This window comes from Rattus norvegicus, chromosome 3 (assembly GCF_021556685.1).
Source record: "Rattus norvegicus strain SHRSP/BbbUtx chromosome 3, alternate assembly SHRSP_T2T, whole genome shotgun sequence".
In the NCBI taxonomy this organism is placed as follows: domain Eukaryota; kingdom Metazoa; phylum Chordata; class Mammalia; order Rodentia; family Muridae; genus Rattus; species Rattus norvegicus.
Window position 1 is genome coordinate 115,329,875 of NC_141536.1, and position 17,909 is coordinate 115,347,783.

The window sequence follows — 17,909 nt, forward strand, 5'->3', positions numbered from 1 at the left end:
GCGCGCACACACACACACACACACACATGCGCGTGCGCGCGCGCACACACAGTTAGCTGCCCACACCCCCTATCTTACTAGAGTTCAACTATACTGTGGAGGTATCAATGACAAATGCTCTCCATAGTCTCTGGTATTGAACACTTGGCCCCATTGATGGGACTGTTTGGGGAGGCTCATGGGGGTGTAGCTTTACAGTATGTCATTTGGGGGGTGGGCTTTGAGGTCTCAGAGCAATGCACTATTCCCAGTTTGCTCTGTTTTCTGCTTGTGGTTTAAGACATGAGCTTGAAGCCATCTTTCTCATCATGGCAACGAGGGACTTTATCCCTCTGGACTTGTGATCCCAAATAACCCCTTCCTTCTAATAAGTAGCCAGGTCATGCTGTTTTGTCACAGCGATATAAGTGTAACTAAACACTCCGGCTGGGCCTGGCCATGCTCACCTGCAATCTCAGCACACAGATGTCAGAGGCAGGGGACCCTATCTCAAGAAGCCTGCAGCCTCTGGCTCCTGAGTACACCTTAGTCATCACCCAGAGCCTCATAAGAATGAGACAAGAGAGAGGAGGGAGGATGAGGGCGAGCCGCAGAGTCATTCTGTAGGTAGAGGAAGGGTTCACAGCCAAGGAGTGCTGAGAGCCTAGAGAAACCAAAACAGAGGGAGACGAAGCTGTCCTCTGGTTCCCAACCCACCAGCACCTGGATTCTTGTTAGTTAAAGTTATTTCAGCCTTCTGAACTGTTCCAGCAAACATCTGTGCCTCTGGAAGCTTCCACGAGTTGAAGGCAGCATGGGATAAGAAGGGTACTCTGCAGGAGAAAAGCAAGAACTAGAGGAACCAAGTGGGTTCCTTAAGCCACAGGGAAATCCCAGGAGGCATTCGGACTTCCTCCTGCTGGGAAACAGCTTCCAAATACCGGAGCCTGCAACTCCTCCCTAAAATCCCCTGGGCCCACGGGATCATTCAGCATCTGTCACAGTGTGCCCACTTTTGGCCTAAATCACTCGAGTGGCAGGAATTAATATCCTATAAGGCAAAAAGAGAGTACCCACCATGTCAACTGCAGTGCATGCTGGGAACAGGGACAGGCCAATGGTCCGAATAAACGGGCACCCATCTAGAGTGATATCCTGGGAAGAAGCCCAGACAGCATTCAGAGTAGGAGTTGCTAAAGGCTCCTGGGGGACTTTGCTTTGAGGGGCATGGGCCACTGAGGCACTTAAATCACAGGGTGTGTGGTGTGTGGTGAGTGTGTGTGTGTGTGTGTGTGTGTGATGTGGTGTATATGTGTGGTGTGTGTGTGTGTGTGTGTGGTGTTTATGTGTGGTGTGTGGTGTGTGGTGTGTGTGTGTGTGTGTGGTGTGTGGTGTGTGTCTGTGTGGTGTGGTGTGGTGTGTGTGTGTGGTGTGTGGTGTGTGGTGTGTGTGTGTGTGTGGTGTGTGGTGTGTGTGTGTGGTGTGTGGTGTGTGGTGTGTGGTGTGTGTCTGTGTGGTGTGGTGTGTGTGTGTGGTGTGTGGTGTGTGTGTGTGGTGTGTGGTGTGTGGTGTGTGGTGTGTGTCTGTGTGGTGTGGTGTGTGTGTGGTGTGTGGTGTGTGGTGTGTGTGTGTGTGTGGTGTGTGGTGTGTGTGTGGTGTGTGTCTGTGTGGTGTGGTGTGTGTGTGTGGTGTGTGGTGTGTGGTGTGTGTGTGTGTGTGTGGTGTGTGGTGTGTGTGTGTGGTGTGTGGTGTGTGGTGTGTGGTGTGTGTCTGTGTGGTGTGGTGTGTGTGTGTGTGGTGTGTGGTGTGTGTGTGTGGTGTGTGGTGTGTGGTGTGTGTGTGTGTGGTGTGTGGTGTGTGGTGTGTGGTGTGTGGTGTGTGTCTGTGTGGTGTGGTGTGTGTGTGTGTGGTGTGTGGCGTGTGGTGTGTGTGTGTGTGGTGTATATGTGTGGTGTGTGTTTGTGTGTGTGGTGTGTGGTGTGTGGTGTGTGGTGTGTGTGATGTGGTGTATGTGTGTGGTGTGTGTGTGTGTGGTGTATATGTGTGGTGTGTTGTGGTGTGTGTGTGGTGTATATGTGTGGTGTGTGTGTGGTGTGTGTGTGTGTGGTGTATATGTGTGGTGTGTTGTGGTATGTGTGTGTGGTGTATATGTGTGGTGTGTGTGGTGTGTGTGTGTGTGTGGTCTATATGTGTGGTGTGTGTGTGGTGTGTGTGTGTGGTGTATATGTGTGTGTGGTGTGTGTGGTGTGTGTGTGTGTATGTGGTGTGTGTATGTGGTGTATATGTGTGGTGTGTGTGTGTGGGTGTATATGTGTGGTGTGTGTGTGTGTGGTGTATATGTGTGTGTGGTGTGTGTGGTGTGTGTGTGTATGTGGTGTGTGTGTGTGTGGTGTATATGTGTGGTGTGTGTGTGGTTTGTGTGTGTGTGGTGTGTGTGTGGTGTGTGTGTGTGGTGTATATGTGTATGTGGTGTGTGTGTGTGCATGTGGTATGTGTGTGTGTGTGTGTGTGGTGTATATGTGTGGTGTGTGTGTGGTGTGTGTGTGTGGGTGTATATCTGTGGTGTGTGTGTGGTTTGTGTGTGTGTGGTGTGTGTGTGTGTGGTGTGTGTGTGTGGTGTATATGTGTGGTGTGTGTGTGGTGTGTGTGTGTGTGTGTGTGGTGTATATGTGTGGTGTGTGTGTGTGTGTGTGCACGCACACATGAGAGATGGGTGGTGGTAGAAGTAGAACTGGCCCCTGGGCCTTGGATCATAGGTGTCCCAAGCAGATGTGTCTCAAAAGACACCAGACAGACACGAAGTATTTCTTGCTGTTCATTTCTTTCCAGCCTTGGTGACAGAGTGTGATGTGGGAGAGGGGGAGGGAAGGTACATTTGGTCACAGCTCAGCTCTTGTTTACCAAAATGTCTTCTGAGCAAGAAAAAAGCCCCAGAATAAAGCAGGGGTGGGGGGAAGGGGGGAGGGGGAGGGTGTCCTCAACTTCCTTGAGCTCACTTGGTTACAACAGTCAAAATTGTCCTTCGAGTTTAGTCCCCCAAAGGCATCAGAGCTTGACAATGACAAATGGGTAACAGCTGTCCCTTAGCCATCAGAATCACAGCTCTTTCATCCCTGTGTGGACTATGGGACACGGAGAGTGTGTTTCTCACCGCCTCCAAGGCCAGACAGGCCAGACTCTGGTCACCAAAGTTTAGACTCAGCCACTATTTGGAAAGCGGTGGCCCAGGCTTTCCCTGACACAGTTGAGCAACTTGAGGCTTTTAACTGCCTTGGGAATTTGGGTGTGCCTCAGATGAGGAACTGAGCCAGGCTTCACTTCCCAGTGGGGCTCAGCTCTGCTCCCAGAGTCCTTGCTCCCAGGCCTGGAATAAAGGCAAATGGAGCTCCAACCAGGAGCCAGGAGCCAGGAGCCAGGAGCCAGGAGCCAGGAGCCAGGAGCCAGGAGCCAGGAGCCAGGAGCCAGGAGCCAGGAGCCAGGAGCCAGGAGCCAGGAGCCCCATTTCAGAGATTGGACGACCACTTGCCTTTCTACCTGACTCATCCTTCCTGCTCCAAGGACACAGAGATGACAACACGGGTCACGTTCATCTCTAGTCACTGTTGGTGACACCCTCCTCCTTGCAGCCCTCTGCACAGTACAACTCCAGGTTCTCACTGCCTCCGTCTTTGAATGTCCCCAGGCTCTGGGAAGCTCAGGGTTCAGTGGAGCCGGTGACTTCACTGTGCCATGCTCAGGGCAGCTGGCATTGAAGGCACAGGCATGTTCCAGAGAGAGCCGGACCTTGCCTCAGTTGTCTCCACACTGAGAGCACCTCCCTGACCAGCCAAGGCCTAACCTGTGCTGTGTCCTAGATACTTGTGGTTAAGAGGGACAACTCAGGCGCCCACCTGCCAGGTTCTAATCCCAGCCCCAGGACTTTCCTTCATGCATTACAGCATTGTTTAAATCGAGTACCTCGGTTTCCCCGTCCCTAAGTAATGAGGAGTTCAGAACTTTTTTTTAAAGCTGCTTGTGACACAGGAAAGCCAAGAGCCACACCTGGCATGAAGGGCAGGCCGGATAGGAATGAAGTGGAGGCACCAGAATCTGAAACAAAAGGCCAGGTCACTTAACCACAAAGTGAGTCAAGGTCCCTTTTAAATAGCTGGCCAGGCTCCCCTCTGAGCTGGCATTGGCTCTGGGGCATGGACAGATGGCAGAAGCCTTTCCTGGCAACTCAGCCTGGAGGCCTCTTCCCTGGGGCTAGCCTTCTCCAGCCTCTACTTCTCTTCTTCCTCACATCTCCACTGACCAAGGCCTAATCTTGTCCTCCATTTACCAAAGGGGAAACAGGCTCAGAGAGGTTACATGAATTGTCTCGGTGGTAGAGCAAGTCAGGGCTGCACTGTGAACTGTCCTGTGCATGCCTGTTATGGGGTCTGCTCACTGAGGATGCCTTTGCTGCCTGGGCCAAGTAGAGGCGGGACCAAGAAATAGGGCTGGGACATAAGCACTGGAACCAGATTCTCACATCACTGTGATCTGTAGGTAGACAGCACAGGGACCTACTGTGCACCGAGGCAGGGCCACCAGATTCCCAGATGAGCCCACAGTTGTACACTGAGGAAAGAGCAGGCTTCTGTGTGGCCACTCAAATGGGTACCCTTCCCAGAACTAGGACAAGGAAGGTAGCATAGTATGAGCCTGGGGTTCATAGCAATGCTTCCAAAGAACCTTTTGCCAACATGTTTAGGCCTTCCACGGCAGTCACTCTGGGGAGATGTAGATGGCTTTCTCTAGATTCATGTAGATGGCTACCAGCTACACACACACACACACACACACACACACACACACACACACACACACACACACACCAGCAGCAGCAAAGGGGATGAGCTTAGCTGTCTGATGTCTGTTTCTTAAGCTTGCTAGGCCAGGGAACTTTTATTTAGAAAATGTTGATTGGGCTCTCCCTGCTCTGAGACTGTTAAGCCTGGGCTACCCGGCTGGAAGCGGCAACACTGTCCCTGTCCTCCTACTGCCAAACTGTAAGGACCCTGCCCCCAATTTCACTTCTGGTAGGTTGGACAGGCACTGATATTCCTTTTAGTGGAGTCTTGAGTTGAAAATTATGGGGTCTCAAACTACTGCCCGTTGCTCCAAATTCCTAGGCTGCCCGGGGTTTTTGTTTTTTTTTCTAATAACATTTTATTAGAACGCAAAGGCTCTCCTCTGTGCCTCACCTCGGGCTGTTGCAATGCTACCCTGGGGCATCAGAGAAGTTGTAACACAGAAGTTTGATTCTGTAAGCAGCATTGGGGAGCTTATATTCTATTGTTTTTTTGTTTGTTTGTTTTTTTGTTTTGTGTGTGTGTGTTTTTTTTTCCCCGGGGCTGGGGACCGAACCCAGGACCTTGTGCTTCCTAGGCAAGCGCTCTACCACTGAGCCAAATCCCCAACCCCTGGAGCTTATATTCTAAATCTCTACAGTTTGGAGCAGTCCAGCTTCTAACCGAGGGTGAATCTAATGCTGGAGCGAGTGTGGACGCGAGTGTGGATCAGGGTGCGGGTGTGTAGACGTGTGTGAGAATTGGTGGTGGGCAGTGGAGGTGATTACCAGTCTGAGTCTATTGATTACTGAGAATGAAGTTGAAGCCAGAGTGGAGCTCAGTATCAAACTGGATCCATGAGCAATTGTATTAATCAGGGTTCTTCAAAATAAAGAATATATGTAGGACGTATTAGACTGCTAACAGGATGTGGTCCAGGTAATCCAGCAATAGCCTTTTCACACTACAAGGCTAAATGTTTAACAGTCCCAAGGTAGAGTCCTGGAAAGACCCTGGCTTCAGTCAATATTGGAATCCCAAAGAAGCCAGTTCTAAAACTGGTGAAGTGTCACAGCAGCAGGGTAGATGGCATTGCCAGAGGGAGTGAGGTGAAACAGGCAAAAGCGAAGTTTCCTCCTCCACATCCTTTTGTGTGACCTACCACTAGAGGCCCAGCTCTGAGGTGAGTATTCCTGCTTCAGAAAATCTGGTAAGAAAAATCCCTCACAAGAGTTACCCAAGGCTTGGTTTTGAGCTGATTCTAGATGCGGTCAAGTTGACAACAGACTAGCCATGTAGCACACTATGTCATCCTATAACCCTCAGCTCACTCTCAGGAGAAGGCACTCACCACCCAGGGCTGCTGTTGCCAGCAAATGATGTCAGATGTGCAGAACTCATCATGTGGGGCCTTTCCAGGGCCCCCAAAACTATTCCCAGGAACACCATGGCACTTCTTGGGAGGGTGCCTAGCATGCATTAAATGCTCAACCGGCTCGCCCACGTGCCATATTTGGGGTATAGATATTTTAATAAGATGATCTCCTTTTTCCCTGGGTGCAAATTTGGGTCATCTTGAGAATGTGACCTTCTGTCATAGTTTCCAATACGCAGCAATAGTCACTTGGCCTGCAAACAGGACACTGGTGCTCTGTGCATAAACCGATAACGGTAACCTGGGAAGCAGATGGCCCTGTCTGTATCCCACAGACTTTCAGAGATGACCTCCCCCTCCCCCAGGCAAGGTGTGCATGACTCCTGCTGGAGCTAACAATGAGACATTTTAGATTCCCCAGGGCAAACCGGAGCAGTCCTGCTCTCTGTCAGCAGTGAACTCTGCCTAGACACAAAGGAGTTTATCTCCCTTAGCTATAGTTTTTACTGCAGTCAGTTGCCTTGTATATTTAGGGGGTGGGGATTGCCTAAATGGTTACTGAGACGCAGCAGGGAAAGAAGGGAAGAGGGTGGGAAGCTGCCCTTTGACCCCTACGTTGGCAAACTTGCCTCATTAATCAGACCTGTGCTGGAATACAATGTTGTTCATGTTCAGGGAATTAAAACTTGAAGCTAAAATTGTAGCAGGAGGTAATCAGAGTGCAGGCAGCCTGTCTCCCACCATAGATTTATGGTGTTTACTCAACAGTGGATGGGAACGTTCAGGGAAAGAACACCTCTCCTCCACTCTTTTTTCAAAACACATCATCAGCCCACAGTGATCAAGTTCCCGATTTCCAGTGTGCAGAGCGCGCACTGCATTTGATCTTCCTTGTTCTGCACCCAGTGGAAGGGGGGTAGGAGTGGGGGGAAGGCACGCACGACTAGGAGTTGCCTGTGAGGGGTTTCCTTATCGGAGTCAGCTGACTGCGGGCAACACTCGCTTGGCCCAGGCGGTTCTATACCGTGCCACCTACACGCTGTCTAATGGTGAACCAGGAACCTTGGTCACCTTTGCCACACCACAAGGAGCACAGGGAATTCCTAGAAAAACCTCCACTCCCCTTGTTTTGCTTTTGGGTCCCTTGTGGTTAAAGTTCTGAGCACCGATTGCTGGTGAGTTCAGAAAAACAAGGGATCCCATTTTTTTTTTTTTTAAAGTTTCCCACAATAGCCTCGCCTGTCTGTCAGTACAGGTAAACATCTCCCTTGAATCTCAGAGAATAAGGTCCTTTCTGGAAGAGGTTCCTTTAGGACATGTCACAAAGAGCTTTTCTGCTACTCCTCTTAGATGCAAAGCCAAGAAGTGTGGGAGCCCATAGTACTTCTACATCATCTCTAACTCCCTTGGTACAGAACATCCCCACAGCCAGGCAGGAGGGAGCTCTCCCGCTGGCTACTTTGCCCTCTGGTTTCCTTGGGTCTGGGGTACTTGCGATAATACCCCATACTCATGCATCTGCTTCAAACAAACAACATTCTGAGGCATCTTGTTAAGCAAACTCATTTCCTACAAGCCATTGCAAAAGTATTTTATGGACCATAGATTTCCAAATACATCATTTGCACTCACTGATATCCTAGGTCACCGTGAGAGGACACAGGAAGGACTGTGAATGAACATTCTGTTGTTTATACCTGTCCTCACCCCCTCTGCGTGAGGAGCCAGTCACCTGGTTGTATTCCAGTGCAGAACTACTTTCTAGCAAAGCCGAGTTCTCAAAACATTATCTCTGAGTGAGGCGCAGAGGACCAGAGCCCTCACAGTGGCTGTGTTTCCCTGCAGGGCAGACTCGTGCTTGTGTGCTCCAGGGCCTGGAAAACAGGAACAGGGATGCTAGTAATTTACAAGCAGAGATAAGACGGGATTTAGAGGAGGTCAATCAGATAGAAATGCCACACACATGCTTAGAATCCAGCTGAAACTTTCATCTATTCGGAAAGGGGGAAAATGGGAAAAGGATGAAGATGAGCGGCAGACTTCTGGCGAGCTGCCTATTTGAACACACCCGTGGTTTAATTCAATCCATCTTTAAGCAAGGTGGGGTGACTCATCTCGTCTTCTGCTTCCTTCAAAGACTTGAAAGGTGTATTCACGCTACCCTCAGTTTACCTTCCAACAGGAATATTTCTTGAAAACAAACTCTGCCAGAAGTAGCTGAATGGGCACAGGTATTATGGGGTGTGGCAAAGCTGACCTGGCGAGGAGAGAGTGGGGCCCAGAGGCTCCTATTGCTCTTGCTGACTGCTACAGTGAGGAGAAGAGCTTCACCATGACTTGGCTTATGAAGCAACCCTTTCCCTCATCAACCACTGCAAAGCACATTAGGGATCTTGAATTTTGACAGCACCTCCATGAATCTGGAAAATCAACAACTGGATATTCAGGAAACAGTGAAACTGTCGGGGAAAGGTGAAAAAGGCCTGCTCAGGAGAAGCTGTCAGGAGAATCGAGTTTGAGGACTAATCAAGCTGTTCACACAAATCAGTCTAACACTGCAGCTCAGCACAGCAGAGTCACCTCCAGCCTCTGCCTACAGAGGAGGATCATGCCTTTGACACTAAACATGGGCCTTACCATCTGCTCCTCCTCTGTCATAACCTCAGAATTTACAGTAGGATTAAAGCCCCACACCAAGGATCTGAGCAGAACCAACACTGCTCCTACAGCCCAACACTGCTCCTACACCCCAACACTTCTCCTACAGCCCCAACACTGCTACTACAGCCTAACACTGCTCCTACAGCCCAACACTGCTCCTATACCCCAACACTGCTCCCACAGCCCAACACTGCTCCTACAGCCCAACACTGCTCCTACAGCCCCAACACTGCTCCTACAGCCTAACACTGCTCCTACAGCCCCACACTGCTCCTACAGCCCCACACTGCTCCTACAGCCCCAACACTGCTCCTACAGCCCAACACTGCTCCCACAGCCCAACACTGCTCCTACAGCCTAACACTGCTCCTGCAGCCCAACACTGCTCCTACAGCCCAACACTGCTCCTACAGCCCAACACAACTCATTTCTTCCTACTCTTTTTGTGCAAAGGGACACAACTGAAACTTGGATATTTTTTAAAAATTTTTGTCTGTGTATTGTTATGTTTTTATTGTCTCAGAGACCTTCTCCAGATAAGAGCTCCACACACTTTGCTGTAATTTTTGCTATCTTTGAATGGGTACACGTACACATTTTAATCATTTTGATTTCCATTAACTAAAATTAGCCTTTTTGGTTTTGGTGACCCCTCTGAAAGCAGAGTTGTAAAGAATACTAAGGGGTCCAAACATGAGGAGACTGACAAGTAGCTCATTTTTAAAAAAATCTTTTTTCCCTTTCTATTTCCTCAAGAGTTATTTCTCAGAAAACAATCCATTTACTGTATGTGCCCTATTTACCAGCAAGGTTGAAGGTTCAGGAAAAGAAAGACTTCAAAATATTTACATTAAAGTAAATGGCTCTGCAGAGCAGGAGCCGTCCTCATCCCTGCCTTGGCCAGGCCTCACCCCAGGACACCATTTTTCTTTTTTTCCTGAGATGTGGTCCCCTTTTCTTCCTTCCTTCTTGTGATGTTCATAGATCATAGTTAAGGTCCTTAGGATTCAGAGAGGATATCTTACTGGTGACATGTGCCTACCACTTGTACTTATTGTTTTCAACATAAACAATTTGGTGAGTTAAAGTAAATGGTGGTCAGCATGGGGAGCCTTGATGCCAAGCATTTTGTTCAGAACTTTAATACATAGACACAGAGCTCCTCTAATGGAGCTAATGTGGTTGGTAGGCAGTGTCTTCTCTAGTTTGTGGATTTGCAAAGCAAGGATCCTGCACCACTACTGCACACATCCATCACACATGCATGTACCTGTCACACATGCACACAGCTACTGCACACACCCATCACACATACATACATACATCACACATGCTCACAGCTCTTGCCACATACACACAACTAATACACACATCCACCAGACACTTACATTTCTACTATAGACACCATGTACCACAGAATCCATGCCCACTTAGATACCTTGCACAGATACCACACATATGAACTTCACATACCTACACCCACATTATACACGTGTCACACATGTAGGCACACATTCACCTATATACATGTACCACAGATTCTACATTCACATCCACCCATGGACCCCCCTACCCCCACACACAGGCATGGGTGTACAAATATACCCAGGTATACACATGTCCCCAGACATGTAGAACATACTCACACTCGCACCATAGACTTCCATTCCACAGACACTCAAGGACCAGACACACAGTTCACATTGTCATATGTACCACAACTTATTTCTCATATATATATATATGCACGATACTCATATGACCATATCTCCCCACCAACACAGACACATACTTAGGTGTGCACACTCATTGTCATGACTCAAAGTTGGCTTTGCTTCTGCTGAGGCAACCCTGCAGGAGGCAGTTAAAGGTGCCAGGTGACCTACTTCTTTCTTAAAGGGACAAAGGGATGTGAGGGGGCTACTGTTTGTAAAGTAACCTGTAGATAAAATAAGAAACAAGATTTAAGGAACCATGAGCCAGCCTAGGACAGCCCTACTCAGACCAGGACATCTCTGCCCATGTGTAACTGTGAGTGCATGACCGAGCACGTGCGACTGTGCAGTGACCAGCTGGGGAATGCTGGTTTCTAGTCAGCAGGAATAGGCAGCCTTCAGCGTGGGAACCGTGGACATCTATAAAGGCCCAGAAGACCAAAGTGGTAGGTTAGTGATCGGTGTGGAGGAATGTTGCAGATCAATGACTATTTTTGATAATTTGCTTTTCTTTCTCTTTCCCTCCTCAAACACCAGCAATGACTTGTGTGGAAGACTTTTTGTAGTTTACCAGACCATCCCATCTCTGTGTTATCACTGAATCTCAAAGTTTTCCCCCACCCTAGCTGAGAGGGAAGAGGCCTGCCTGGGGCCCAGAAGCCTCTGTCTGACAGCCTGCTCCACTGCTCAGCCTGGAACACGGCAGAACCAGGCTAAGACGCTCTCCATGAACTGACTCAGTGCTGACAGTCTGGCCTTCACTCTCCAAGTCCCCTGGGATCCTGTGGAAGTGGTTGATTCTGGTGCCAGTGGTCAATGCTGGCGTCTTTACCATTTGACTCAGACAGAAGGTTGCATCAAGCTGACCCTAGGACTGCACATGTCATTGACCCTTCAGTTATGCCTTGATGTCATTGACCATGCACAGGCCTTTTGAAAGGTTGAATGCATGGTGACAGCTAAAGTGAGCCCAGATAAGTCATCTTGTTATAGGAGGTAAACTGATTCTTGCTAAAACACAGTTTCCTTAACTTAAACAAAAGTAATTATGCTGCCTCCAGAGACTCTGAAATAGTGCCGGAAGCCACCAGAAAAGAACTAACTGGAGTCTGGATAGTCAGGTTGATTATTAGAGAAGAGACTGTTTATAAACCTTGCTCAGACACTCACACTGAAACATACGCATAGGGCCTCTGAGCTTGACTTGGCCGGAAGAAAAATGGTGTTCCAGCCTTGAATTCAGGCTGTCTTTTGAGATCCTGTTAAGTCAAGAGTGTGTGTGTGTGTGTGTGTGTGTGTGTGTGTGTGTGTGTGTGTGTGTGTGAACATGCAACAAAATATGCCCATGTTTACAGAAGGGAGAACCCCAGAGAGTGGGTGGGTGGACACCAAGTCTAGTATTTGGAGACTACAGTCTAACTTAGTCATTGTGAGTCAAGAGCACACTTTCCCTCAACTACATAAAGGCAAATTGACCTCAAAAGTACTTTAGTATTAGGAAAAAGATACGTGTGTCTAGAGAGTTCAACTAGAGCCCTTTGCCAGAAGGCCTCAGCAAAGATAACCAAAAAGATCCTGCAAAGTCTGTGAGACCTTCATCACTCTTGACAACTTCATCAAAGAACTCAGTGTGCTTCACTTGAAAGGGACCAGCCTAGTTCCATCTGCCTTTAAATGCCCCTCTGACTGAGGAAAAGATATTCTTCCCATGGAGGGCTCCATGTCCCTGGGTTGCTTTCTCTTCCTGGCATCTTTGTGACATGGGATCAAAGAGCTCTGCTTTGGAAGGAGCTGCCTACAGCCCATGGCACCTGTGAAGCCTCCCACCTCAGAAGTGTGCAGAGTCCTTGGCTTAACCACAGTCTTGCTGTGGTTGGCATGTATGCAGATCTAGCTTCACGCCAACCTGCAAACACTTCAGAGATGCTGATATGAGAGTGAGGGAAAGGGGTCCACAGGCTGGGAACAAACGTTTCCCGAAGCAACCAGTTCCGAAAGCCTGCAGAAAACCAGATGCTTGCTCGTGTCAAGGAAAAACTTGGCAAGGTATAAAACCGGACCACGAGCTTTTGGGAAGAACGTGGTGGTCTCTGGGAGGCAGCATAAGTTCTCTGAGAGAAAGTCATTCCATGCTAACCTCATTTCCTGTTTTGACGAGCTTCACCAGCACAGGCGATTCGGGGAATGCCCCAGACAGCATGTCTTACTTTCAGTAAAGCATTTGAAAACCTCTCCTCCTAGCCTATCTATGTATAGTTCAAGGTGGGTTCAATGACAGTGAGTCTAGGACTCACAATCACCCAGAAAACTCACGGCCTCCGGGCCCTCCTACTGACCTGTTGGCCAGGCCACTTAGAATACCTCAGATTAGTCAGTGTTCCCTTCCATGGTCAAGTGTGATCTGGAATGACTGATCTTCTATCCAGTAGGAGGTTGAATGGAGAGAGCATTATTAGCCTGAGGTTGGACCCCAGGATGTCTTCAAGAGGCACGCTCTTCACTGAGGACAGTATCACTCTTGCCTGTGTTTTAACCCACCTATCTCTTTAAAAAATAGCTCGCAAGGAGACACAGAAGTCACATTTATTAAATTTGCAGATCACTCAAGGAAGAAACATCCCAAGGTTCAAGAGCTAAGGGTGAGAAGACCAAGGTGAACCACAGCACAGCCAAGTAGGCTGGTTACACAACCTACTGAAGGGGCTTTAAAAAAAAAAAAAACAAACAAACTTCTGCACATCTTCTCTCAGTTATGACGCTGAGCATTTGAGTGTGGCCAAGGATGTGAAAACCTGAACCTTCACTTTTTAATCCTTTCCTTAAAACTCTTCAGGGACATCCGTCTGAGCAGGGAGCAGCAGTTCTCAATCCCTCCCCTGCCGATCCAAGGGCCTCGGTGTGAGAGCAAAATAAACCCAAGATGATAAAGTGCTCAGAAAGGGAAAGCTCTGAAATTCAAAATAGTATTATTCTCTGTCTGAGGTGCTTTCCCTCCAACTTAAAAAAGAGAGAAAGAAAGAAATCTGACAGTCTCAGTGATAAGAAGAAAATGATTCAGCTTCGGCTTCTGTCTCTTCACCTCTCACCCCACACTGGTAGAGCTGGCTCAGCCCCCTCCCTGAGTCCATTTTTTAAAATTAAATAAATTAAAATCGCTGTGTATAAGTGTGTTTTGCTGCATGAATGTATGTGGGTAAGTCAAGTACGGTGCCTGCAGAGGCCAGAAGAAGGCGTCAGATCCGATTAGTGAAGATGGTCTTCCTACCCCACCTAAGTCTATTTCAAAAGCTGTAAGTCCTCGTAGTGGCACATGGGGGTTCAGAAGGCTCCCTCTCTACGGCTAGGTCTCCAAAGACACAGATGCAAGAATTGTCACAATTCTTGGTAGGCAGGAGGGCAGTCCTTTGCAAAGTTAACAGTCAGAGAGAGCTAGCTCAAACGCCTTGTGTGACTGGCAGAGTTTCCCTTGTAGTTAAGAGAACTCACTACTCCTATGTACCAGGTTAGCTCCTGTTCATCTCATGAAATTGCCTTCTCATGGTGCGTGTGTGTGTGTGTGTGTGTGTGTGTGTGTGTGTGTGTGTGTAATGTGTATGTGTGTATATGTATATGTATAAATAGTGTGTGTATATGTGTACTTATATATATAAAATGTGTGTATATGTGTGTATGTATATGTATTTATATATAAAATGTGTGTGTATATGTGTGTGTATGTATATGTATTTATATATATAATGTGTGTGTATATGTGTTTGTGTGTATTTTTTCTTCTGCATTGTTTAATATAAAAACTGCAGCCACAGGAGACACCTAGGTTAAAAGAATTAAAAATCAAAAGGAATAAAAAATCCTCAGTTGTATTAAATGTCCAATAGCCACATTGACTGAAGGAAACCGTAACAGAGAAAGTAGTCCTGGACCAGTGCTGCTGAGCCCTGGCTAAATGTTAAAAATGTGTGTGGAGGGCAGAGCGTTGGCTCAGTGGCCAGAGCACTTGTTGTTCTTCCAGAAGACCCAGGTTCAATTCCCAGCACACACATGGTGGGTCACAACTGTCTGTAACTCTGGTTTCACATCCTCTCTGATCTCGTTGGACACCAGGCACACACACAGTATACAGACATGCATGAAGGCAAACAACTTACATTCACAAAACAATTTAAAAAAATCAAAATACCAGAGTTTCTTTCTCATGTTTTCTACTTCCAAAATCTGATGTTTTAGGTCTGAGTGAGTCCTGGATGTTTCAAGTCTTTTTTTTTTGGGGGGGGTTGTTGTTGTTTTTATATATAATTTGTGAATAATTACACTCCCTGGTCAGGGTCAGAATTTTGCCTCAATGGCATCTGAAATTCTATGGCCAATTCTCTTTCACTTTTTAAAAATCATCCTTATGAGAGACTTATTCAGTGAATGCTGTGTGGGTTGTTTCTGGCCTTCCTGAAGACTGGTACTGTCTTTGTTGTTGTTGCTGCTGTTACCATAAACACCCTACAGAGTAGATGAGAGGCAATGAGCTGGAGGCTGTGTTCTGTTTGAGAACAAAGGACAGGGAAGGCTATCTGGAAGACACATGCTTGCTGCTGCTGGTGGCTGCTTATGCCAGGATAGGGTATACCTAGAGAGGACTGGAAGCCTCTGCAGGGCACACACACAAACCTGTTTGTGTCTAAGCTCTTTGTCACCCTTTGGGACTTCATCTCTGCTCCCTGTGTGGCCCCCTCCACATTGCTTCCTCTTTGCTAGAGACCAGACAGATGGAACTAGCGAAGGAAAATCAGCCCCAGGGCATTCTTCTGAGGAAAGGTATTGCTGGAGACTCGTTTCTTCCACGACTCAGTGGTTTTGATCTTCCAGGAAGAGTCAAACAAACTTGGACTTGACAAGCTTGTCAAGGAGAAAGTTGGTTCTGGGGCTGGGGATTCAGCTCAGTGGTAGAGCGCTTACCTAGGAAGCGCAAGGCCCTGGGTTCGGTCCCCAGCTCCGAAAAAAAGAACCCCCCCCCCAAAAAAAAGTTGGTTCTGATGAGCATGAGGCTCTGAGGCAGGGGAGGGCTTGTGATCCACCCCTCTTACTGATCCTCACCCTCCTGCTCCAGCATCGAGCTGCAGAGAGGGAGGCTTATCCTCACTGTACCGTTACAGTACATGCATGCCTGTTACTGAGAAGCTAGGAGATGACAGACCTAGGCAACATGTCTGCTGTAGAGTGCCAGATGCTGTGGACAGACTTGGCGATGAGACAGCACGTTTGCCTCCATAAAGAGGAAACTGTTGAGGGGGCGGGATGAGACCCACAGACAATAAATAAACAATGACCGTCACTTCTAATGCTAGTTAATCCCAATGCAGAACATGAGAGAGACAAAATGGCAGGGATGAGGGTGTCTCAGGACTCGGTGTTCAGGAGGGCTTCCCAGAGTCTGCACATTTGAGAGAGGGCTGGACAGTGTCCATGGGTCATTCACCCAGAGCCTCTGTGACGACCCCCATGACCAATTAGCAAACTGATGCTGAGAAATATAAAGTAGTGAACACGGCCACTGAGTTATTCTTGGATTCTGCTAAGCTCAGAAGTGAAAACCAATAGACTCTGGGAAGGGGACTACAAACAGGCTCTTTGGCTATATTCCCAGGATGGTAAATTTGTTCAGCTCACAGTTGGGGGATGTGACGAGAACTCTGCAGAAAGAATGACTGGCCATTTAACCATTTCAGAGGATATTCAAGTGCCAGTCACAGGATCTCAGAATTGAGGAATGGATTTGAGAAATCAGGACATCTGAATGACATGTCCTTGATATACACGTAACTCCCTGTTCTTCACTTCTTGAGTCAAGCCTACTCATAAGTAGGCCAAACATGCAGGGGGTGTCTTGGCAACAGAACATGGTGTACATAGACCCCAAAGAACCTATTATAGATTGAATCTACAAATCAGTGATTTGTGTGGAAGTAGAGAGGGGGGAAAAGGGAGAAAGTTGGGGTTTCCAACTGAAGCTCAAAGTTGAAAGTGATCTCTGGTAAGTTACCAGCTGTGATGGAAAGACACATCCACACAGATCCCAATGTTCTCAAACCGTCAACCTGCCGACAGCTACTCTTGAGAGATTATCTCGAAAGATCTTCTAGAAAGGTATAAAACATAGGACCAACATGGCTGAGAGATGAGAGTCCAGCTCAACACACTTTTAAAGATGCCATGCGTGCAATCACGATAATCTTGACAATCTGGAGAAAGTTCTCTGAAGTTCAAGCTTAGAGCTCTTTAAATTGATGTCTTTGAATGCTAAGTAACAGACAATTTCATTTTCTTTAGTTTTGCTTTTAATGAAGAAAAGATCACGACATGGAAGAGGGCCAATAAATAAAGTAATAGTAGACTAACTAATTAATTAAACAAACAAACAAACCAGCTGTAAAAGAACATCACCAAAGCAAGGATTGCAGGCCCATCACCCGTGAGTATGGAGTAGAGTTCATTCCTGGTGGAAACCCTTCACGGGCCTCCCAGCTTCGATCAGCAGGCAGCAGGTAGGGGTGCTGCTGGGGGCACGTCCTGATTTTTCTGTGTCTGTGTCATTTTCGATCAACTGTGTCATGGGGCTTCCTGTTTCAGCTCCCAGTTATTCTGAAACAAAAATATGCAAGAAAAACATAGGTCACTGCCAACCGCACTGTGACACTCACTGTAGTACATGGAAACTGAAAAGGGAGACAGATCAAAAATGCCGCTGTGAGCAGGGGATCAAATCAATAACACATCTATTCACATAATGATATCTGAAATCCAACAGTGGTGGTGAGCTCTGACTACCCTTTAAAAACCATTTAGGGTAGATCAGAAAGATAAATTCCACTGTTTTGTTTGGGGTCACCAGTTTGTGACTTCCCCATGGGGTCTGATGCCCAGTGAGCTATAAGATTCTACTTCTGTGTGTTCTTGATTTTTACTGGAGACTCACACAGGACTTAGAAGACACCCTAGGTGATGTCTTGAGCTCCTGGCCCCAAGGACCCAAAGCAACCTCAAGCCAAGTCCATTGGGAATTCCAATTCATGGAGGTGCAGAGTCCCTCATCGCCTCTCCTCTCTGAGACTCTGAAGATAACTGTGGGTTCACTTGAACTGTGCCTCCATAGGATAGGAAAAAAAAATAAGATAAGCCTCTCCACACACACACACAACCAAACAGAGGTTGCAAGGACTCTATAGAGCTGACAAAAGTTCCAGAGAGACTATGGTTCTATTCATAACTGCACTGTTGCTCAAGGCCCCTGTGCTCAGCCTCCCAAGGTGTAACCCTGTTTGCAGATCACAACTTCGGCTCTCCCAAACACATGAAAGGGTATTTCCAAAGGCA

At 47.6% G+C, this 17,909-nt stretch overlaps 1 long non-coding RNA gene across 2 annotated transcripts in view; it reads right to left on the reverse strand.

Annotated features, from left to right (window-relative positions):
• Nucleotides 1-16,855: 16,855 nt before the first annotated feature.
• Nucleotides 16,856-17,909, reverse strand: part of LOC134486149 (histidine-rich glycoprotein-like) — a 56,782-nt gene continuing 55,728 nt past the window's right edge. For both annotated transcript variants that reach the window (XR_015683779.1, XR_015683778.1), the window contains one exon: nucleotides 16,856-17,177. This is a non-coding gene — a long non-coding RNA (histidine-rich glycoprotein-like). The remainder of the gene's footprint in view (nucleotides 17,178-17,909) is intronic.